Source organism: Hyperolius riggenbachi, chromosome 5 (genome assembly GCF_040937935.1).
Source record: "Hyperolius riggenbachi isolate aHypRig1 chromosome 5, aHypRig1.pri, whole genome shotgun sequence".
In the NCBI taxonomy this organism is placed as follows: domain Eukaryota; kingdom Metazoa; phylum Chordata; class Amphibia; order Anura; family Hyperoliidae; genus Hyperolius; species Hyperolius riggenbachi.
In genome coordinates this window covers 42,578,100-42,601,612 of record NC_090650.1, presented here as the reverse complement: position 1 = coordinate 42,601,612, position 23,513 = coordinate 42,578,100, and the positions used below count along the sequence as shown (strand labels likewise).

At 45.7% G+C, this 23,513-nt stretch overlaps 1 protein-coding gene across 5 annotated transcripts in view; it reads left to right on the top strand.

Annotated features, from left to right (window-relative positions):
- Positions 1-23,513, top strand: part of HACD1 (3-hydroxyacyl-CoA dehydratase 1) — a 147,931-nt gene that overhangs the window by 81,607 nt on the left and 42,811 nt on the right. Inside the window, exon 1 of one of the 5 annotated variants that reach the window (XM_068235565.1) lies at positions 19,062-19,145. The exons of the other annotated variants lie outside the window; for them this stretch is intronic. The gene's annotated coding sequence lies outside the window, so the exon portion shown is untranslated. Of the gene's footprint in view, positions 1-19,061; positions 19,146-23,513 lie in introns of those variants that run through there. 5 annotated transcript variants of the gene reach the window in all.

Below are 23,513 nucleotides of genomic sequence, written 5' to 3'. Positions count from 1 at the left end.
CTGGATCCTTAAAGAGAAACCGTAACCAAGAATTGAACTTCATCCCAATCAGTAGCTGATACCCCCTTTCCCATGAGAAATCTTTTCCTTTTCACAAACGGATCATTATGGGACTCTGTATGGCTGATACTGTGGTGAAACCCCCCCACAGTGTGGTGTCAGCGCCTCACAGCTCTGAGGTCCTGACATCACACTGTGGGAGCCTTGTTGCATTGTGGGAAATAACAGCTGTTTCCAACTGCCAAAAATGCAAGCAGCATCTCCTTCCAGTGACATCACCTGCCAGCTGTAAAAATGTCACCATGTGATAAATGTCAGAATGTAAATCAGGGAAAGGGAAAGATTTTACAACGGGCAAAAACTGACTAAATAATTATTTTAAAAATTTAGCACTTTTTAATTACATTATTTTCACAAGAGTTCCTATTTAATTCAGGGGTGTCAAACTCAAATACAAAGTGGGCCAAAATTGCAAACTAGGACCAAGTCGCAGGCCAACCTCATGGTCTACTGGCCACTCTTGGAATGCTTCCTGTTGTCAAATGTCCTCTCCCTCCCCTAGAGAGTTTTTTGGTGTCTAGTTGCCTTTCTCCCCCTACAGTTCCTCTGTGTCTGATGTCTCCTCCCTCCCCTATGCAGTTCCCTGGTGTCTAGTGCTTTTCCCCTCCCTTCCCATATGGCTTCCACCAGTGATCTAGGTCCTCCCCTCCAGTATAGCTTCCCTGGTGGTCTACAGTGGGCCAAACATTTGGCCCATAAAGTGGGGAAACCACTTAGGGGCCAAATCTGATGGCTCTGTGGGCCAGATTTTGAGCACAGGCCGGAGTTTGACATGTATAGTTTAAGTTATACATATTTTTGTTTGAGCTTGAAGAAAACCCAAATGTTTAAAGATCTCCTGTGTTTCTCTGACACTGCAGGGATGACAAATCTGCACAGGTTACCTAGCACTGTCTAGATATGTACTGGAAGCCAACATATTTCTCTTGTGACAGGTATACTTTAATAAATAGGGCTCTAAAACTGTTAATAGACAGGCTAAATCCTCTTACTTTCTGAGCATTGCGTCTGACAGCAGGTGCTTGTACAGAAAATGTCTGGCTCCAAATGAGATGGAGAACGGAGCTTCTGTGGGTTTCTTCTGGGTGCTCTGGTTACTTCCCTTGACCTAAATATGAACAAGAAGTGTATTGGCACACTGGCTTTCCTTAGTTTACTTGAGTTTGTGGTATGAATACAGGTACTTCTGCTAGCTACACAGTCATAGCAGTTAAGGCACCTGTTTTTTCACTGACCTGAGGAAGCTGGCAAGCACTTGCGAAACGCGTTGTAAAATGTATGCGCTCAAAAGGCCTTTTTTTCAACAGACCGGTGCAAATTCTTCAAGAGAGGTAAAATTGTTTAGAAGATCAACAGCTTTCTTAGCCTATCTTTTATGCATTGGGCACCTCCACCCCTGTATTAAGTGTCTTGTGGTATGATAGTGGTATGAGTGTTAGATTGTGAGCCCACTGAGACACATATAAGCTAGATATATACAAACCCTATATTCTTCAGACAATTCCACCAGGGGAGATGTACTCATTCATGGAGCCTTTTAAATATTCGGAGTGGTATGACTACCAACAACTACTGGGCTCTCTGGGAGCATTACAAATTGCTTGATTGATGAATCCTCTTGCAATCTACATACCTTATATACTCACATATAAGCAGACCCACGTATAAGCCAAGGTACCACTTTTCCCTCAGAAACCAGGTAAAAATTAGTGACTCGCATATAGGCCTCCCCAGTATAGCCCCCTCCACAATTGCCAGATGTTCCCCTAATACAGTGATAGGCAAACTTGGCTCTCCAGCTGTTAAGGGACTACGAGTCCCACAATGCATATGCCTATCATGATTTATGGGACTTGTAGTTCTTTAACAGCTGCAGAACCAAGTTTGCCTATCACTACCCTAGTATAAGTCATCCCTCCTCCCCATAGCCAGATGTGCCCCAAGGATGATACAGCTGTGTCTCAAGACTCCACTAGATGACATCATAGATATGAGACACAGCGATTGCCACACAGGAGGAATCCCATATCAATGTACCGATTGCACGCTCCGTTCCACAATCCAGGGGACAAAGGTAGTCTTGAGCAGCACACTCTGTACATCATGTTGCAGGGGATGGGGAGCACGGACACAGCAGGGCGCAAGCTTGTAAGAGCAGGATCACTAGTGCACAATCCTTACACTCCTCTGCGAGTAACAAAACCTGCTCCACCATCTGTTTTGCTGCAAGCCGAGGGGGTAAGTTTTTTAGGACATTTTTTGTGCTGAAAAATTAGGCTTATACGCGAGTATGTAAGGTAAGTAATATATTACCTGACTATTGTTTTTTTGTGTTTTTTTGTTTTATTTTTGGGAACAGACTGATTGTGTCCAATTTATTTACCGTATTTAAAGTCATGTTAGTGCAGCGCTAACTTATAGTAGTACTTGAGGTGGTGCGCTCTATAGACAATTACCAAACAGTCATTTATAAATATGCACACAGAATAGCAGCGCTCAGTCCATACTTATACGGCTTCACAATAATCCAGATCGTGGTATCCTTTAAGCATGAAACAAGTCGGAATAAAAACATAAAAAGGCAATAATAGTGCAGGCTGTCATTAATAATTTGTATCACTGCTGTGTAACGTGTATATATACGTATATACAGGCTTGCAGACAGTGTTCAGGTAAGGGGCAGGGAGGGACCACCACCATTACAGCACACTCACTTCCCACTGGTCAAAATACTCCTCCCTGCTCACCATCGTTCAATACATGTGAGAGAGTGGCAGGTCTATGCTTCAATGGGACTCAGATAGCCTCTACTCTTTATGACCATCAGCATACATATACTTGTCCTTTGCCTGCTTATAGGTGTCAACCTCAAACAACAAGCATCATTTCCTCCAATGTGTAAAACCAACTTTTAATATGGACTATAAAAGTAATGCACGTACGTATAAAACATCCATAAAAGCATTTCACAAGTTAGATACCACCCCCCCCCCCCCCCCCCTGGTCTAGGGCCACGGCTTCCCTTGCTTCACCTCGTCTATTTGCAACCATCGTCCTCGCTGTTCCCTTAAGATCAGCCCTACTGGTTTCGTCACCGTTGTGACTCATCAGGGGCTGATGAGGCCGCTGTAGTCAGAGAGGAAGCATGACCTCACGTGTGGCTGATTATCCCATTGCTAATCTGCTGAGAGCAGGTGAGTGATGCGGTGCCGGTGCAGCACATATCCGGCATCCTGGGGATCACATGCTGCCGGCCATCAGGGAGCAGATGCTGTTTGGAGGAAGCAGAGGGAGGTAAGCGTAGTGCCAGTCCTGCAATGCACAGCCCGATGTGTCTCTCCTCTCCGGTCTGGCTTTGCACACACACATGGGTGGGGGGGGGGGGCGTCCACACAATTTATTGCTTCAGGGGGCAAATAGTCTAGAACCGGCCCTGGCAATGATCATCCTTGGCTTGCTGGCTAATCGTAGAACAGTCAAGGGCAACAAGGACATGTGACTTTTCTAGTTGTGTAGACCTCTTTCTTGGCAGCGTTACACTGTTCATCAACAATATCATAGGAATATTTGCTGTGATAAACTAGAGAACATGGTATACTGTATGGGTTGCATTTCCATGCCTTAGTAGTGACTCATGAAGTTCTATCCTTTTATATTGAAGATACTGTATGTTGGCTTTTGAAATTCTGCACCTACGAATTTGAGCTGATTCAATTCACTTCATTCACATTACTGTCACTGTGTAGCACAACCAAATTACTTTTTGTGACAGATCCATTGTGCATATAAGGTACATACTGTAGTGATAGTAACACACGTAGGAATAGAGGAATTATACATGTATTCTAGGAGGTATTTCAGATATTTAAGCAATTTGTATACAGTGTTAATCATTTCAGAGAAGATTTAGCGTTTATCAAGTTTATGGCAGATGGGGAAAAGCTGGTTTTCAGTCTGTTTGTGTGTATGCAGATTGATCTATGTCTACCAGATGGAAGGAGCTCAAATAAGGTGTTTCTGGGGTGAGCGTTGTCCTTGATGATGTTTTTAGCCATTCTCATTCAGTGAGCCTTATACAAGAGATCCAGTGATGGTAGGTCAGTGCCGATAATGACTTCTGTTTTAACAACTCGCTGCAGGGCTTCTCTAGCAGCCTTGATAGAGTATAGGGGATAGAGTGTAGGTGCTTAATACTATTAGAGTATTAGAGGCACCTACCCTCTATCCCCATGCTATTGAGGCATTTTGTATGGACCTGAGGAAGCAAGCCATGACCTGCGAAACGCGTTGTCAGATTGTTTTTTTAATCAATACTTTTCCAGTTGAACCAGTGTCTATATCTTCTTGAGAGGTTAGCAATTGCCTCTCTTTTTTATTTATATTTTAAAACACAATAATAGAACACACATTGGGCGCCTCTATCTTACCCATTACTAGTGAAAACTGTAGCTCTCAGTCACGTTCCTCACAGAGCTAACCTGTCACAAGGCCCCAGGGACGGAGGAGCACTTTTTTGTTGAGTTCTGAAGGCATCAAAGATGCATCAAGTTATCACTGTTCCTCTACTGTAAGCTCAAACGTGATGCCACTGCAATGCCGCCAAACGTGACGCCGCTGAAAGCTGGGAAGACGTACGTATGAACCAGCCCTAAAGGCCAGTGATAATATTTGTCTACTCTGACTTTGCCTTTTTTGGCACAAATAACCTTTGGTTTGGTTTCCTACTTCAGATTTTGGGTTCACCAACTGTGAACGCGAACTTCCTCAAAAACTCGTGTTCGCGTGAACCGCCATAGATTTCAACAGGCAGGCGAATTTTAAAACATACAGGGACTATTTCTGGCCACAAAAGTGATGGAAAAGTTGTTTGAAGGGGTCTAACACCTGGAGGGGGGCATGCCAAAAAGTCCCTCGGAAAAAACCCACACAGATATCAATAACAGATACAGTAGCAAGCTAAGCACAGCTTATGAAAGACAGTGTGCTGGCTTGCTTACAATAGTTAGAAGAGTATAGTAGAACTACAAAGCCCAGCAACTGACTGTGGACTGTATGCAGTGTGTAAACCACACAGATATCAATAACAGATACAGTAGCAAGCTAAGCACAGCTTGTGATAGACAGAGTGCCGGCTTGCTTGCAATATAGGTAAAAGAGTAGAACTACACAGCCCAGCAATGACTGTCAGTGGCCGGCTGTATGTAGTGTGACCAGTGTTTCACACACACACAAAATACAAATAAAACAATATGAACCCTCAAAAGGGCTTTTGATTTGGGGTGCTTTCAGCAATCAGCAATACACAGAAGCGCCTACCTAACTGTCTCTGTCTCTGCCGCAATGTCTCTCCCTTCCACACACTACAGCAGCCGCACCTGACTGAGAACATGGCCCTGCGTTTTTATAGGAGGGGGCGGGGGTCCGTGGGTGAATGCAGCCTGATTGGCTGCCATGTGTCTGCTGAATGTGATGTAGGGGGGGTCAAAGTTTAGCCCAATGACGAGGTATAGGGGGGGGGGGGGGGGTTCGAACCGCCCTATCTGTTCCCTACCCGCCGCAGACGCAAACAGCTGATGTTCGCCAGGAACTGTCTGCCGGCTAACCGTTTGGGCCATCTCTAGCCGTGACCAGCAATGATGATAAAGGCGCTGTCTGGCCAGGAAGCCCTGTATTATATTAAAAGAATTTTTTGGTAACTGATGGATTACTTTAAAGAAAACACCTTCCCTAAGGGATACTCACAAGGAGCTACCTGCATGAGACGCACACTGTTTGGGGGCCCCAGCGGAGGAAGGGGTCTGCAAAGGACGACGAGGGAAGCATCTTTAGGATCCAGAGGCATCCCCCTCTCGAGGAAGCCTCTGGATCCTAAAGATGCTTCCCTCGTCGTCCTTTGCAGACCCCTTCCTCCGCTGGGGTCCCCAAACAGTGTGCGTCTCCTGCAGGTAGCTCCTTGCCACTGAGGCTCGCGCCTGCGCAGTAGAGCGGACTCGATCCGGCTTGGCTATGTCGCCAGAGCCCATTGAAAAGCTGCTACTGTGCCTGTGATGGAGCGTGGAAGGTAAATATTTACCTCTCCGGTGTTCAGGGGCTGCCATCAATGGATCCCTGGGATGGAAGAGGACGGGGGGGGGGGGGAGCCTCATTAGGATTCAGAGGCTTCCCCCTCCCAAGACTATGTACCCCCCAGGGGCAGTTTTTTTGTTTTGTTTGGTTTTTTTGTACAGATTCCCTTTAAAGAGAACCAGAGAGGATCTAAAGAAAAGCTTTTATACAAACCTGGAGCTTCCTCCAGCCCCATACGCACGGATCGCTCCCACGCCGCCTTCCTCCGCTGCCTGTATCCGCCGGTACCGGGTCCCGCACTTTCGGCCAGTTGGTCGGCGGACGCGGCCAATTGTCCGCATCACAGGGGCTCCCTCCATACACTTACGCGTGCGACTGCCTACTGCGCAGCCGCATGCGTAAGGGTATGGAGGGAGCCCCTGTGATGCGGACAATTGGCCGCGTCCGCCGGAAGGGACGGCACCCGGTACCGCCGATACAGGAAGCGGATGATGGCGGCGTGGGAGCGATCCAGGCTTATGGGGCTGGAAGAAGCCCCAGGTATGTATAAAAGCTTTTTCTATTTTTACAGTTCATTCCTCTCTGGTTTCCTATCCTACTGAGCTTCCTCGCCCCTCCAGAAATTTTTAGGCACAGGCTTTCCAGACAAAGGCCTAGTTGCCCTCTAGTGTACAGAATGCAATACTACACTCTTTATGTTCATTCAATATCATTTCATGCAGTCTGCAGTGCACAATGAAGTATATTTCAGTGTTTCAGTGTAGCTACATTGTATTCCAGTTTTGGAGGGTCTTCTGTAGTGTATTCCCGCATTCTATCCACTCATGTACTAATATATTTAGTCCACACAGCAGGGTGCATCCTGCTCCTCCTCTCTCCCATCTCCTTAGAGAGTCTGTATGCCTAGCTCCCAACTGTTCCTCTTTCTTCCTCATCTGTAAAGATCTATGTGAATATTTGTGTTTTTCTACTTAAAAATATGTTTAATTGACTCTAAATGTCACCCCCATCCTTTAAATTGATGCATTTATCATTTCCAAAGGTTAATATTAACCCATTAGCAGCTTCAATAAAGTTAACTTGTTTGAGATAAGTGCACTGCTTTTGTTCTCAGTCAGCAGAACTCGTAAATTCTTGGAATGCTTTGATCTCTCCCTGCTATTAGAAAATATAGAAACTGAAAGCAGAAGTCCTCTATTATTGTCTCACACTGCCCCCTAGTGACCTTAAATACCCATTACAGCAATACTAATTAGAAGCAAGAAAATATAACAAGTAATAAATAAAAACAAGTGCAAAAATAAATTGGCCTGGAGCCCTTGCAAGCCTCTAAATGAATTGGCTGCTAAAGGGTTAAGGAAACCTAATGATGAGAGAACGCACCAGTGTGGTATAAATTATAAAACAACATCCTTTACAAATGACTAGGGGTGTGACAGGGGCAAGTCTGGGAGTGTTGCAGGGGGTATGTCTGGGGGTGTGGCAGGGGGTATGTCTGGGGGTGTGGCAGAGGCATGTCTGGGGGTGTGGCAGGGGGTATGTCTGGGGGTGTGACAGGGGCAAGTCTGGGAGTGTGGCAGGGGGTATGTCTGGGGGTGTGGCAGGGGGTATGTCTGGGGGTGTGGCAGAGGCATGTCTGGGGGTGTGGCTGGAGGTGTCCCTCTTTATTATGTCGGAAAGTTGGGAGGTATGTGTAGAATAGGGTAACACAGGTTGTTTTGCCTGGGGCACCAAATAGTTCAGAAATGGGCCTGTTTAGAAGCATTTGATCATTGCATATAGAACCAGTGATCTAACCTCTCTAGGCATACATGCTCGCTGCCATTGCTCTCTCTAATTTGTACATAGTTGTTGTCATTGACTTTAACAAGTTGACATACCACTGCATTCCAGCAGCTCTGGATGTAACACACTTAAAGGAACAACAAAGGGATGATTTACATATTTAGTAGTGATGCATTGTGGGAGTCATCATATGCCCACTTTAACCTGAGCAATCTCAAATACCTTCTGCTTTAAGTAGGCAAACATCTCTTTTGCATAGCGTTTTAGTAAGAGGGCTTTTTGGTCCTTTTTAGCCCCTTACACACTCCTAGGAGTTCTGGCTCACATGAACTTGGTGGGCAATCTGTAACAAAGAAAATGTTGTGATAGTCAGAATAAATCAGCAGATAACGTGTGGGTTCTATCTACAGTAGCATTGTTTATAGGGGATGGAACTGGAGAAATCATGTTTGTTTGTTTTTACTTCTTTTTTTCTTTTGTTTTTCCCTTTAAAATGCACAGAAAATAAAGTAATTACTGTAAAAAACGAAAAAGCCTAATTTGTGGCAAAAAAAACCCAAAACAAGATAAATGTCATTTAGGATGTGATAAGCAATGATAAAGTTATGGTCAAATGAATGAAAGGAGCGCTGACTGGTGAAAATAGCTCTTGGCAGGAAAGGTAAAATAGCCTGTGGGGTGAAGTGGTTAAACACTGTGGCCCATATGCAATGAACTGGTTGTACTCCACAATGATCCAGCAGACCTGCACATGTGGGATCTGGGAAGGTGCACCAATGTCTACACTATCCAAATAATCTGCTTACTGGCATCAGATCAGACCTGGAAGGAAGAAGAGTCTGAAGCCAGCAGAGGTTTTATTACAAGCTCATTTATTTCACTTTCATGTTGATCCCGTACAAAGTATGAGAACAGAAGATGCTGTCTGGAATATGACCCTGCTGTAAACTGCCTCCTATGTAGATAATTGGATCATTCAGATGTGAGAGGCAAAGTCTGGACTAAAATAACCTGGCGAGAAATCCAGCCCAAGCCACACAGTGCACTCTGCAGAATTCCTACACTGTCTCCCCTCTATCTATCTATCTATCTATCTATCTATCTATCTATCTATCTATCTATCTATCCATGTATCTCGCTCTCTGTCTGTGTATGTCTGCATCACCTATCTGCATGCATGAAAAAGAGGCCTGAGGAAAAATGGGTGCCCGCTTTCATTGATAACATTATCGTCTACTGATATTGTTCATTTTTTAGGTGTAAAATAGTGTAAATTATTGTAATGAAATATCGGTACATAGTAACAGTATTTTACTACAACTTAACCTAACCCTACTCTCACACATAACCCTCCCTCCAATGCCTAACCCTACAAACCCCCCTTCATGACGCCTAACGCTAAACCCCCCTTCCTGACGCCTAACACTAAAAACCCCCTTCCCTGACGCGGCGCCTAACCCTAAAACCCCTCTTCCTGAGGCTTCACCCTAAAACCACCCTCCTGACCCCTAACCCTAAAACCCCCCTTCCTGATGCCTAACTCTGAAACTCCCATCCTGACTCCTAAACCTGAATCCCTCTTCCAGATGCCTAGTCCTAACACCCCTCTTCCTGATGCCTACCCCTAAATCCCCCTTCCTAACATCTAGTCCTAAAACCCCCCTTCCTGACGCCTAATCCTAAAACCCCTCTTCCTGATGCCTACCCCTAAATCCCCCTTCCTAACATCTAGTCCTAAAACCCCTCTTCCTGATGCCTAACCCTAAAACCCCCTTCCCAACGCCTACCCCTAAATCCCCCTTCCTAACATCTAGCCCTAAAACCCCCCTTCCTAATGCCTAACTGTAATGCTGAAGGGTCATACATTCTGACTACCCAGCACAACAAGGCTAAGAGCTGGATAATGGAAGAGGCTACACAGGCTGCCCAGAGCAACTGCAGCTCTGGGCTTTTGATAAGACGCAATGGCAGCGCAGCGCGATGTTGCGCTGCTCTTGCGGTAGCAAACATTCAGACAGATACAAGACAGACTGGAGTGAGGTAGCCGATAGCAACCGCAGCAATGGCTACCTCGCAAGGACAGGACTAGGCTAGCTAAGCACGGGTGATCACGCTAAGCGCAACCTACCGAAACGTGCTAAAATCTGACTAGCTAAACACAGCATATGAACAGTTCGAGTACGTATATATCAGCGGCACTGATATATCACTGTAGCACGAATACAAGGAAAATAACAAACACTGACTAGAATATGTATATATTGGCAATGAACAAATATATAACATAAGCAAGGAAGACTGGCTAGGATCTGGAGCAATACAGCGAACAAGGCTAAGTAATACAATATCTCTGTACTGGAAGGAGTACATATATACGTCCCCGTGGGAAATATATAATCGTAGCTCCACAAGTTAACTGAACTAGAAAGTAACAAGACTAGGAATATATTTTACAATATCAAAGGACCCAGTAACATCTTAGACAGAGCTGAAACTATGACAGGCCCGGTCTAACAGGTGAAGCAGACTTTTATGCTGGCATCAGCCAATGGATGCAAGCATGCAAATCTCCATACAGCTGAATGGTAATCATTCAATCCTGAGCTGGCCTACATACCATTTGCTAGCTGAAAGACCATCATAACAAATGCATGCAGTGCTATGCAAGAACATGCATGCAGGAAATCCAGGGCTATCTGGCCGCAGCTCAGCTTTAGTAAACCATTGGTGGAATGATGACAGCATCTGAGCTTCCCAGAACTGCAGAGCAATTGCAAATGACAATGTGACTCATTGCGATTGCGGATGCACAACCAAATGCAGGCAGACAAGACAGAACTGTCCACCTGCAATGGACATTAGCTGCTGGGTGCCCGAATTTCCTGCTTCCCACTATCTATCTATCTATCTATCTATCTATCTATCTATCTATCTATCTATCTATCTATCTATCTATCTATCTGTAAGCTGCATCTCTGTCCCTGTGTAAAATGCACTGTAAATGATTTTCTTGCCTCTGGCGCTGTCATATTAGGTAGTTCACATCTTACCAATCTGTTTTGGACTAGACCATCTCCTTATGGGGGATTCTCATGTTTTTTTTATTTTCAAAATGAAATACTGAGAATCCCCCATAAGGAGATGGACTAGTCCAAAATCAGTTAGTTTTGTCAGATTTTTTTTTTCAGTAAACACTTAGTCACGGCTTACTGCCCATGCACAATGCCAATCCGTGATGGGAGCAGGATTGAGGAGGCATGCAGATGGTACTGGGCACGTGCAGTAACCTGCGAGTAATCCAGTCACTAAGCTTTCAGTGGGGCCCCAAGTGACTAAAACTCAACTTCTTTCCTCCACTTAAAGCAAACCTGAAGTGAAATTAAACAAAAAAAAAAAAAAAAATAGATACTCTTCTATGGAGAGGGAAGGCTCTGGGTCCTATAGAGCCTCCCCGCTCCTCTCCTGGTCCCCTCGTTCCAGCGCTATCACCTCCATTAGCAGTCTTTGATTGATGGGTTGGAGGCTGCTCTTTGCCACTGTGGGAGGCTTCTATCGCGCACTCACGCATGCGCAGCATGGAACCGCCCACCTTTCTATAGGACCCAGAGCCTTCCCTTTCCATAGGTATCTGTTCATTTAAGTTTCACTTCAGGTTTGCTTTAAAGGGAACCTAAACTGAGAAGGATGTGGGTTTTTCTTTTTAAAATACCAGTTGCCTGACTCTCCTGCTGATCCTGTGTCTCTAATACTTTCAGCCACAGCCCCTGAACAAGCATGCAGATCAGGTGCTCTGACTGAAGTCAGACTGGATTAGCTGCATGCTTGTTTCAGGTGTGTGATTCTGCCACTACTGCAGCTAAAGAGATCAGCAGGTTTGCCAGGCAACTGGTATTGTTTAAAAGTAAAAACCCATATCCCTCTCAGTTTAGGTTCCCTTTAAAGTGTACCTGAGATGGGGCCACAGCAATAAAATATACATACCTGGGGCTTCCTCCAGCTCCCTCCAGCCTGATCGATCCCACGCCGTCCTCTCCTGACTGCCCATTTGCCCGCAAATGACCCCGGAAAATCCGCTAGCCGGGGCCAGTCAGCACAGGCGCAGTCCGGTCAGGAGAGCTCCCCTGTCTCCCTCCTGTCACCAGAAGCACAAAACATTGCAGGAGCGTGCACAGCCAGCACGCGCATGCACAATTTGTCCCGGACCGGAGGACTTTCTGGTGCCAACTGCAGGCGAATGGTGAGTCAGAAGCAGACGGTGTGGGAGCGATCAGGCCGGAGGGGGCTGGAGGAAGCCTCAGGTATGTATATTTTATTGCTATGGCCCCCATCTCAGGTTAAAGAGAGTCTGAAGTCCCCCAAAATACCTGTTTTTACTGGCCATTTATGTTAAAGTGAATGGGAACCGCTTTTAAAAAAATGAGACAGATACTTACCCAATGAGAGGGAAAGCTCTGGGTCCTATAGAGCTTTCCGGCTCCTCTCCTGGTCCCCTTGTTCCAGTGCTGGCTCGCCCGGTAGCAGTATTTTACTAAATTAGTCAAATACTGCTTTACCCGAGTGCTCCTGAAGAAGGGCGGCCCTGTACTGCACCTGCGCAAGCACGCTCTCTTGCACGCTCACACCTGTGCAGTATGGAGCCGCACGTCTTCAGGAGGACACGCCTCCCGAAGACTTCCAAATACCCTTTCGGCGGGGGATTGAAACGGGGGGGATGCCAGCAAGGATAGAGGGCACCGAAAGAGGAGACGGAAGGCTCTATATAACCCAGAGCCTTCCCTATCCTTAGGTAAGTATTTGCTTAATTTTTTTTTAAAATGTGGTTCCCATTCACTTTAAGCAATAAAATCCTAGCTGAAACGCCACATCCCTGTGGCAGAACGAGATATTTATACCCCCAAAATCCCAGGGCAAAATTCCATGACTTTCCAGGTCACGGATTTTGCTATCCGGGGGAGGCAGAGCTTTGCGCTGTAGTTCTACCTCTGCTCGCGTTAATCTCTGCCAGGGCCGGGCAGAGGCAGAGGCGAGAGAGGCGCCAGCCTCAGGGCACAGTGTAGGAGGGGGTGGCGCACAACACACTCAGCTATCTTTCCCCTATTTTGTTTGAAGCAGAGAGAAATAAGAAAAGGGGATACATGGCAATGACTGCAAGCCAGATAACTAGAGATGAAGGTGTTGGGGGTCCTGGGGAACCTCTTACTCTAATAACAATCAGTGTGTGACGGCTAGGGTGGGAGGGATGGAGGGACGCACTTTGGTGTCTCAGCCTTGGGTGCTGGAGAACCTTGTCCCGGCTGTGATCTCCACCTCTCCGTGCCCCTCTCAGTGAAAGAACACTGAGAGGGGCAGGGAGAGGAGGAGATCGGTGGGGATTGACGCGATCAGAGGCCGAGCTACTGCGCTAAACTCTGCCTTTACCAGGAAGGAGCCCCAAATTTTGCCCCAGGGATTTTGGGGATATAAATACATCATTCTGCCGCTTGGAATGCAGCAATTCAGCTATGATCTTAATTAACATAAATGGCCAATAAAAACAAGTATTTTTTTGGACTTCAGACAAATATGTGTAATAGAAACAGGCCCTCATGCTGCAAGACTAGTGGGAAGGAGATACTGTAGCAGTGCAATATAGTGTTTACCTTGAAAGGGGCTTTAAATGGAATTTCCCATATACTATACACAAATATATACTCCTAGTGACTTCTGACCTGAAATTCCATCAGTTCTGAATGCCAGTGTCTGTGACTGGATCTGGACGTAATAAACTATGCATTGCTGTATTGTGCAATAAAGAAGTTCACACATTATAAACAAGAAGTTTTGAATCAGGATGAAACCATTTATTGGCAAACTTAAAATAATGAGAGTAAGCTTACGGCTGTGCAGCCTTCTTCAGAGTGGACCTGAACTCTTGCACAGGACACAAGGAAAACATACAGAAATGCACCCTGTATGTATTACATAGAGTTTAGCCTGTCTAATTGCCCCTCATCTGTGTCTAATCACAAGTTGTAATTTGATCTCTCCCCGTGTCAGCTGACTGCCACAGGAGATAAGCTCATTTGAAAGCACAAGATGTTAACAATATGTCTGCTTCCATGAAAGCAAGAAGTAGAAACACTGGAGATTAATTTTAAGATTTCTATAAGCTGTAACAATGCGAGCGCTTTGATTACAGCGCAGGTAGTTTTGGGCGCAGCCGGCGCCACCATAGGCTGTAATAGGAATTACAGCTATAGCAACGCACACAGAGTAACTCCGACGCCATCAGAAGACAGAGCTGAAGTTACTTTTAAAACACAATAATTCGTCTTCCAGCAATCACTGGAAGCCGATTCATTTCATTCCCCAACATCCATGGCAGCCTGGAGGGGGAATAGTATTTAGCGCGGCCGGGAACTTGTGCAGAAGCAGGATCAGCCATATGCCGGCTGTATTCTACTCCCAAGTCTCCCGGCGCCGATTTTATATGTATCCGTAACAATGCTGATGTGTAAATTTTAGAGTAGAGAGGAATTTCCGAGTTCAGGTCCGTTTTAAATGAAACAGAATATCTAAATGGGGTGAGAGGTTGTTAGCTGATTTATGACTAATATATAAGGCTCCTTGTTTACGCAATTCTTACACAATTGGGAGTTTTAGCTACAAGCAGAGTGGATGCAATATTTGTCTAGGCTGAGAGGTATAGCATTAAATATCATCAACCTTATACCAATATAAAAAAATGTTTGTCCTTATTCAAGCCTTTGTCCACAGCTTTGAACCAATTTATAAATGTTGTCTCTGCTAATGCTCTTTCTTTCGATGATTTTAAAGGACAGGTCCGAAAAAAAAAAATAAGATTACCCGGTGCTTCCTCCAGCGGCTGTCAGCCGAGATACATCCATCGCTGCAGCTCCAGGTCCCCTCCGTTGCAGACGCTGACCTCACCAGGTCGGCATCTTCTGCGCCTGTGCGAGCATATGGCCACGTCACTCCCGATCGTGCTCACGTGGCCTGGATCATTCAGAACTACTGCACATGTACAGAACTCTCCCGGCCACTGGAGCACGACCGCAAGCAAGGTCGGCATCTGCAGCGGAGGGGACACCGGAGCTGCGGTGAGGGACATATCGGCTGCCAGGGGCTGGAGGAAGCCCCACGTAAGTAGGTCTACTTTCTCTTCATCCGATGTTTAATTTAAGCACTCTGCGACCGTCTAACGTCAATTGGCAGCAGCAGAGTGGCTCCCCAGGACCGCCTAACGGTGATTGGCATTAAGTCCCGGGGGCGGAGATCAGCAGGGAACACGTGCGCATGTGCAATCGTTCTCTGCCGAGACACAGAGCGGATGCAGCTGGCAGGCTGCTAGTGAAAAAAATAATATGTACAGCCCTGTGATCTCCTGCAGCACTGTACGAGTGACAGCTCTGTCACTGAGCTGTCCCCTCGAGTGGCTCACAAACTGATCCCTCTCATAGGCTGATGCCTATGAGAGGAGATCGCAATGATTGGATCTTGGTGGGGAGGGAGGGAAGGAGGGAAGGGGGAAAGGATAATTAAAAAAAAGGCATTTTTATTAAAAAAAAAATAATAATAAAGTTAATTAAAAATAAATAAATAAATAAATCACAGCAATAATCAGACGCCACCAACAGAAAGCTCTGTTTGTGGCAAGAAAAGGAGACAGGATTCATTTGTGTGCTAAGTTGTATGGCCGTGCAGCAAACTGTTAAAGCTGCAAAGTGCTTAATTGTAAAAAATGGCTTTGTCACTAGGGGGGTGTAAGCCTGTGGTCCTCAAGCAGTTAAGTTACGCTTCAGGGCAGTAACCCTAAGATCATTTAAGCTGTGTCCGTTGGAACGAAAGTGTGTAGCGACTGGGAGATCAGATTTGGCATTTTGGCATTGCTAATAGTGTGCCTGTGTCCATTCATACGTTTGCACAGCGTTTGTCCAGTTTCTCCCATATAAATACCTTTGTGGCATTTTCCACACATGATTAGCTGTACCAGATTAGTGGAATCACAGAAAAATGTGCCTTTTACTAGAGATGGCTCGAACCTCCCATTTTAGGTTCCGCAAAAGTTTCGCGAACCGCAATAGACTTCAATGGGGAGGCAAACGTTGAAAACTACAAACATTTATGCTGGCCACAAAAGTGATGGAAAAGATGTTTCAAGGGGTCTAAAACCTAGAGTTTTGCATGGCGGAGTGGGATAGACACCAAAAGTCCCAGGGAAAAATCTGGATTTGACGCACAGCAGCATTTTAAGGGCAGAAATAAATGCTAAATTGCAGGCCTAACGTGCTTTAAAACATCTTACATGTGTATACATCAATCAGGGAGTGTAATTAGAGTACTGCTTCACACTGACACACTAAAATCACTGTGTAAAGCACCGCAAACAGCTGTTTGTGTAGTGACCGTGAACAGGTATGCAGTGACTGGTATATAATATAACACTGCATGCTGTCACGCAGGTGCACTGAACAGGCATGCAGTGACTGGTATCAATACAATGTGCAGCTGTCACACACACAGGTACCATGAACAGGTATGCAGTGACTGGTATTACAAATGTGCAGCTGTTACACACACAGGTACCATGAACAGGTGCAGTGACTGGTATATAACACTGCGTGCTGCTGTCACACGGGTGCAGTAAACATGAACAGGTATGCAGTGACTGGTATTACTAATGTGCAGCTGCCCCACACAGGTACCGTGAACAGGTATGCAGTGACTGGTATTACAAATGTGCAGCTGTTACACACACAGGTACCGTGAACAGGTGCAGTAACTGGTATATAACACTGCATGCTGCTGTCACACGGGTGCAGTAAACATGAACAGGTATGCAGTGACTGGTATTACTAATGTGCAGCTGCCCCACACAGGTGCAGTGAAAAGGTAGTCACTGAATGTGCTGGGCCTTGCACAGTATAGCAATTAGCAAGGGCCAGCTGCCTGCGACTGACAGAGCTGTATATGCAAGTGTCAGGCGCCACACACAAAAAAAAACACACATCAAAAGAACATTAGCTCACAAAAGAGCTGTTTTGGGGTGCTTCTTAGCAATAAGTATCAACAAGGAGCAAGCTAACAAGCCTAACAGCCTAACTAAGCTTTCCCTATGTCTCTGCAGCAACCTCTCTCTTCTCTAATTACTGCAGCCAGACCGAGTGAGAAAATGGCCAACGGAACTGCCTTATATAGCGGGAGGGGGTGAGGAGCTCCAGGAGGGAGTGTAGCCTGATTGGCTGCCCTGCCCTGTGTCTGCTGACTGTGATGTAGAGGGTCAAAGTTGAGCCTAATGATGTAGTATAGGGGGTGGGTCGAACTCGCATATAGTTCGCGGTTCACTGCGAACCAGCGATGTTCGCATGCGAACCGTTTGGGCCATCTCTACCTTTTACCTCGTATTCCTGTTGTGTACCTAGTATGGATATCCTGTCAGTGGAGTAGATGTGTCTAATAGTGAATCCCTCCAGAAGCCCTGCATTCTCCTGTCCACAGACAGTCCACAGTCATGCCAGATATTATCCTGTGCTGAGCCCATTGATGCTGACTGGGTAACAGATGTCAGGTGTCGGATGTCACAGAGCTTGCATTGCATTGCTGAGTGTATCTGGCAGAGGCCCATTTTTGAGTGTCTAGAGATGCTGGGGACATTCTTTGTGGGGTTGTTTGGAAATCTTTGATATTTTGGAGTTGGTTCATAAAACGTATTATTATGATTATCTCTACTTGCCTGTTTTTCACTCAATATACCAAATCATTTTGCAGCATTTCCCTAGCAAACTGCAGGCAGCAAGCACATCCGCTCAAGACCTGGTGCCGTTCACACTGTCCCCTGCGATTGCGTTGCTATCGTCCGCTCAGCCGTCCGTCTGTACTTTTGCCCATTTTGTTGTCATCCGCGCCGTCCCTGCTCACCCGCCTCTCTTACAGAGACCAGGAAGTATGCTGCTTCCTGTTGGTTTGCAAACAAAAAATGTAAATCCTACCTAGCAACGGGAAGGAGCAGTGGCGTAGCAATAGGGGATGCAGAGGTAGCGACCGCATTGGGGCCCTTGGGCTAGAGGGGCCCCAAGGGGCCCACCCCTCAAACACAGTATTAGCTCTTTATTGGTCCTGTGCTGATAAATAATATTCGCTTCTATAGTTGAGTTGATTAGTGAACATTAACACACAGTTTCCCATCCCTTTTTTGCACCACAAACACTGTGGTTGTCCTTGATTGGTATTTGGTGTTTTTTATCAATGGTTATCTATAGCATGCTTGGGGGGGCCCCAATGCTAAACTTGCACTGGGGCCCAAGGCCTCTTAGCTACGCCACTGGGAAGGAGGATTCCCATTGGTCCACATGTACCCATGAGAATTTTCTTTGTTGCAGTAGGATTCCCATTGGTTCGTTTGCAAACCAACAGGAAGCCCTATGGCAAGGTAATGTCCATGTTTCCCTATGGCTTAGTACACATTATATGCGTTTTAAACGACAGCTTTTTCACAATACACTGCTATGGAAAATTAAAACGCATCAGTTTTCAGCGTATTGAGTAAAAGAGGCGTTAGGGTAGGATAGACTTGTATGGATGGATGGTATAGATGGTAGGATGTCAATCAGTCCAGGTACTCCTGCTTCATAAAATAAATATCTCACAGTATAGCGCCTGTCTGGGCTTTACAAGGAAGAGATGTGACTGACAGCTGGGAACGAGAACTTTTATTCAGTTATGTGGGAAATAAAACACCACATACAGCACAAGCTGACAGTTCATCCCCCAGTGCGGCAGCTGTGCACACATTTTAGAAGTGGTATCAACCTTTTTTTATTTCCACAATAGATTAGCCCTGGTTTTGCACTGTTCTACCAGTACGCCATTTCTAGAAATTCATGCAAAACAAGTGCAAACTGTCTTCTCATTTTGTAAGTAGATAATTTACTCTCAGAACACATGCAGGCTACAATTGTAGTGCACACTGCTGCTAGTGCTACAGTCATGGCCGGATTTGTGGGCAGGCCACAGAGGCTCAGGACTAGGGCGGAGCTTCAGCTGGGGCGATGTTACAGCTGTCGGCAAATCAGCTGTTCAATTATTGCGTATCTGTGCAGCGCTGTCCTCTTCCTCCTCGGGTCTCTCATGTATTCAGTCAGTGTGTCCCTTCCGCCCCTTTCCTCCACTCTGACACTGAGGGGAGGGGCCGATAGGGCGGGAGACCCGAGGAGAGGATGAAGACCACAGGCAAAGTAGGTAGTTGCAGAACAGCTGCTCTGTTTAACATGACGAAAGTTCTGTGCTGTTCTCTGGCTTTATTGCTGGAGTGCAGCGCTGCCTGTATTACAAAGTGTCACTCAGTCTTCTTCTTTTACCACCAAACATTCCTTGTAAGTCCGGAGCCGTCTCCTCTTCTCTTCTCGCATAGCATCTAAGAGGAAAGCTGCCCTGTGTCTCTGCATCCTCATAGCACACATTCCTGACCATCCAGTACACACTGCTGCCACGGGGGAAGGGAAGTAGCTGGCTGTGTCTGTCTGACATGCAGTGTTCAGTCCACCACTTGCTGCCAGTGTTATATTCCATGCTTGAGAGTCTGCAAAATTATGTTTTTTCCTGAAACTATGTTATATAACAATTTTGTGTGTGCTGTATTGAAAAACGAGTGTTTGCTATCTGTGGCTTATTTGAGGTTTGTTCATTGCTGAATGCTGAGTATATTATTGCAGGCAACTGTTGCTGTTATAGAATCTGTTTAAAGCACCAGGAATGATTTTATTTACAATGAACTTCCCCATAAGGGAAGTTCGGAAGAGTGTTCTGTTGGGATAAGCATCATAACTTTTGTAGGGGGTGCTGCTCCCCTGGCCTGTTCCTATGAGATCTTCATTCTTCTCCACAGACTGACCTCACAGTGATGCATTTTTATTTTCCCAGCAATGGTGTTCACGCACCGCAATGCATGCCGGGAGATGTAGTCCATGGTTGTGAGTCCAGAGATGTTCTTGCATCCAAGGACTACATCTCCCAGCATGCTATGCAGCACACAATTGACTTAGCTGGGAAAAAGAAAATGCAGCACTGTGCGGTCAGTCTGTGGAGAAGATGGTGGATCTCATAGGTACAAGAGTTGGTTAGTGTTTAGTCTGCATAGTGTAATGGTCAAAGGACAATGTAGCGAGAGGTATGTGGAGGCTGCCATGTTTATTTCCTTTTAAACAATACCAGTTGCCTGGCTGTCCTGTTCTCTTTGACTGCAGTAGTGCCTGAATCACCCAACTTAAACAAGCATGCAGCTAATCCATCCAGACTTCAGTCTAAAATACCTGATCTGCATGCTTGTTCAGGGTCTATGGCTAAAAGTATTAGAGGCAGAGAATCAGCGGGACAGCCAGGCAACTGGAATTGTTTAAAAGGAAATAAATATGGCAGCCTCCGCATACCGCTCGCAATAGTTGTCCTTTAAGAGCTCTGCCTCTGACATAGTAGACCTGGGTTTATAACTCGGCTTTTCCTATTTAGTAAGTCAGCACCTATGCGCTAAGGAGTTCTTGGGTAAGGCTAACACTGCTACTGCCTGCTGGGTGCGCTCTAGTGGCTGCCCCACAAGCACTTTGAGTCCGACAGGAGAGAAGCGCTATACAAAATACTGGAATTATTATTATTATAGATATTTCAGGTGCTCAGTTCGTTTAAAAGTTTTGTAAGTGAACACAAGTCCCAGCTGTCCCTTTATTGGAACCAAATCCTTTGTCTTTGTGTCTCCTCCAGGATGTATGTGCAGATCTATGTACTGTACTGTAAATATATGTCTCTAACTACTCAAAACCTTTTTAGAGCCTCAACATTTAAAGCAAACCTGAAGTGAGAAAAAGTGCTTCAGGCTTTATACTTACTTAAGTATAGGGAAGGCCCTGAATAACATAGAGCCTTCCCATTCCTCCGTCCTGCCCATCATTCCAGCAACGTTCTCCGTTAGAGGTATTCCACCAAAAAGATTTTCGGAACTAGTTATGTCCCAGGTTAGTTCAGAGGATGAGGGCATCACTACTGCCCATGTGCGGGGCTGGACTTGCACATGTGCAGGAGGGTTGCGCTCATCTTTGGACCTAATCAGGGGCACAAGTAGTTCCGGAAAGCTATTTCACCGAGCGTCACAAATAGCTTTACCAGAGGACAGCGTTAGAATGACAGGCCGGGTGGAGGCTCTATGCAATCCACAGCCTACCCTCTACAACAAAGGTAAGTATCAAATCTGACGTTCGTGTTCTCACTGCAGGTTTACTTTAATCCCTCCCTCTAAACCGAAGTTGCCTATTTCCATATGGTAATATGAAACAGTGAGTAAAAAAGGCCCAGCATGGTTAGACTTAACAACCTATGCATTTTCTCCATGCTATCTTCATATGGTGTGACAAGGGGTTATGGCCAGAAGTGTGTTTTAAATGCCTCCCACTTTTTTAAATGTAAAAACTTTGGGGACATTTGAAATACCGGTAATGTATTCATTAAACCTTCCTCAGTGTAACAGCAGTGAAAAAATTTTCTGATACCTGATTTTGGAATCCTCCAATACTCACTAATAACTCCTCAACATCCTTTCTGGTGCAGTTTTCTGTTAGGCACAGACATTGATTTTACTGCCCATCTTTCCTACCTGAAGTTCAGTTTTACGTTGGGCTAATGGCAAAATAGTAAATTCAATAAAAGTGTGGTCATTTGGGAGAGCTATTAGTAAGCTATTGTGACTTGTAAAAAGAAATGTATTATTGATTTGGGACCATTTAAAGTAAAATGAATAAGTTTACTTATCTGGATTGTGATTCTCTGAAAATATATTTACCACAGCCCCCCGCATCATGTTCTGTGATGTATTTAATCATATGCTCTGCTATTGTATGTGCAAGTCATATTTAGACATGCAAGGGGCACTTGGTCGAAGTTGGGCCTAGGGTGGTCAAAAGTGTAAATCCGGCCCTGGCTACAGTACCTTCAATAATAGCCCTTATTAGGGCTGGTTTATTGTTTTTCTTGCTATTGTTATATTGCAATTCTGTGTGTCCACTTGCTAGTGTACTTTAGCTGTTGGACACTTCCTATTGTTACATTGCTGTTCTCTGTGGCCAGTGCACATGTTAGCTGTTGGACACAGGTTAGCTGTTGGACACAGGTGTGCACACTGCTTCTAGTAACTTCCATAATAGCCCTTATAAGGGCTGGTTTTAGAGAGAAGAAAAAGTAGTGGTGCACATCCGGCTAAAACATCAATTTATTTCTCCATTTAAAATTTTGTTCATCCAAAATAAACACAGACCAGCAAGACAGAGAGAGGTACAGGCAGTGAATAGTCTACAGCCGTTTCGTGCCTCTTAACCTCCCTGGCGGTCTATTAGAAACCGCCAGGGGGCAGCACAGCACTATTTAAAAAAAAATTTTTTAAATCATGTAGCGAGCCTAGGGCTCGCTACATGATAGCCGCTGCACAGCGGCATCCCCCCGCCCGCTTCGATCGCCTCCGGCGATCTTTGATCAGGAAATCCTGTTCAAAGAACGGGATTTCCTGAAGGGCTTCCCCCGTCACTGACGTCATGGACGTCGTGACGTCTAAGGGAGTCCCGATCCACCTCTCAGCGCTGCCTGGCACTGATTGGCCAGGCAGCGCACGGGGTCTGGGGGGGGGGGGGGGGGGGCGGCGCGGCGAACAGCGGCGATCGAGCGTTGAGCGGCGATCGGAATGCACACGCAGCTAGCAAACTGCTAGCTGCGTGTTGCAAAAAAAAAAAGTGAGTATATCGGCCCAGCAGGGCCTGAGAAATCCTCCTGCGCGGCATAGCCCATGCTCAGCACGGGCTTACCGCCAGGAAGGTAAAAATGTGGCTTAAAATGTGCATGTGCCGGATGTGCACCACTACTTTTTCTTCTCTCTAAAGTCACTACCCTGCGGATTGGTGAGTTGCACTCTTGAGCTGTGTTTGTTCCTGTGCATGGACTTTTTCTTCTGCTGATTGATAAGGGCTGGTTTATTGTTTTTCTTGCTGTTATGTTGCAATTCTGTGTGTCCACTTGCTAGTGCACACGTCAGCTGTTGGACACAGGTGTGCGCAATGCTGCTAGTGCTACAGTACCTTCCATAACAGCCCTTATAAGGGCTGGTTTATTGTTTTTCTTGCTATTGTTATATTGCTTTTCTCTGTGTCCAGTGCATGCGTTAGCCATTGGAGATCGGTCTGCCGGTCCTAGTAGTCCACCGACTAGATAACCCAATTATTCTTCACCACCACTTTTGGCATCATCTAGTGTTCATTACTGTCCCCTGTATAAGGCTTCACTGGCAAGGCCTATATTTTGAAGTGATTGTTGCACACAGTGTAAATCTATTTGTCACCTGAGTGACGTGACAATCAGTTCCTCACTGGCACGGTATTTATTTTTGCTATTTTAATATTGTGTGATAAAAAAATGACAGGCAGAGGCAGGTTACATCAAAATGCTGATGACGTAGTTTACTGGCTTCTACAGCACACCCCATCTTCTACCGCTTCTGCTCGGAACCTTGCCGCACCATCCTCATCCTGCTCTGATATGGGCGCCTCACGTCACGACTTACCACTTGCTCCACC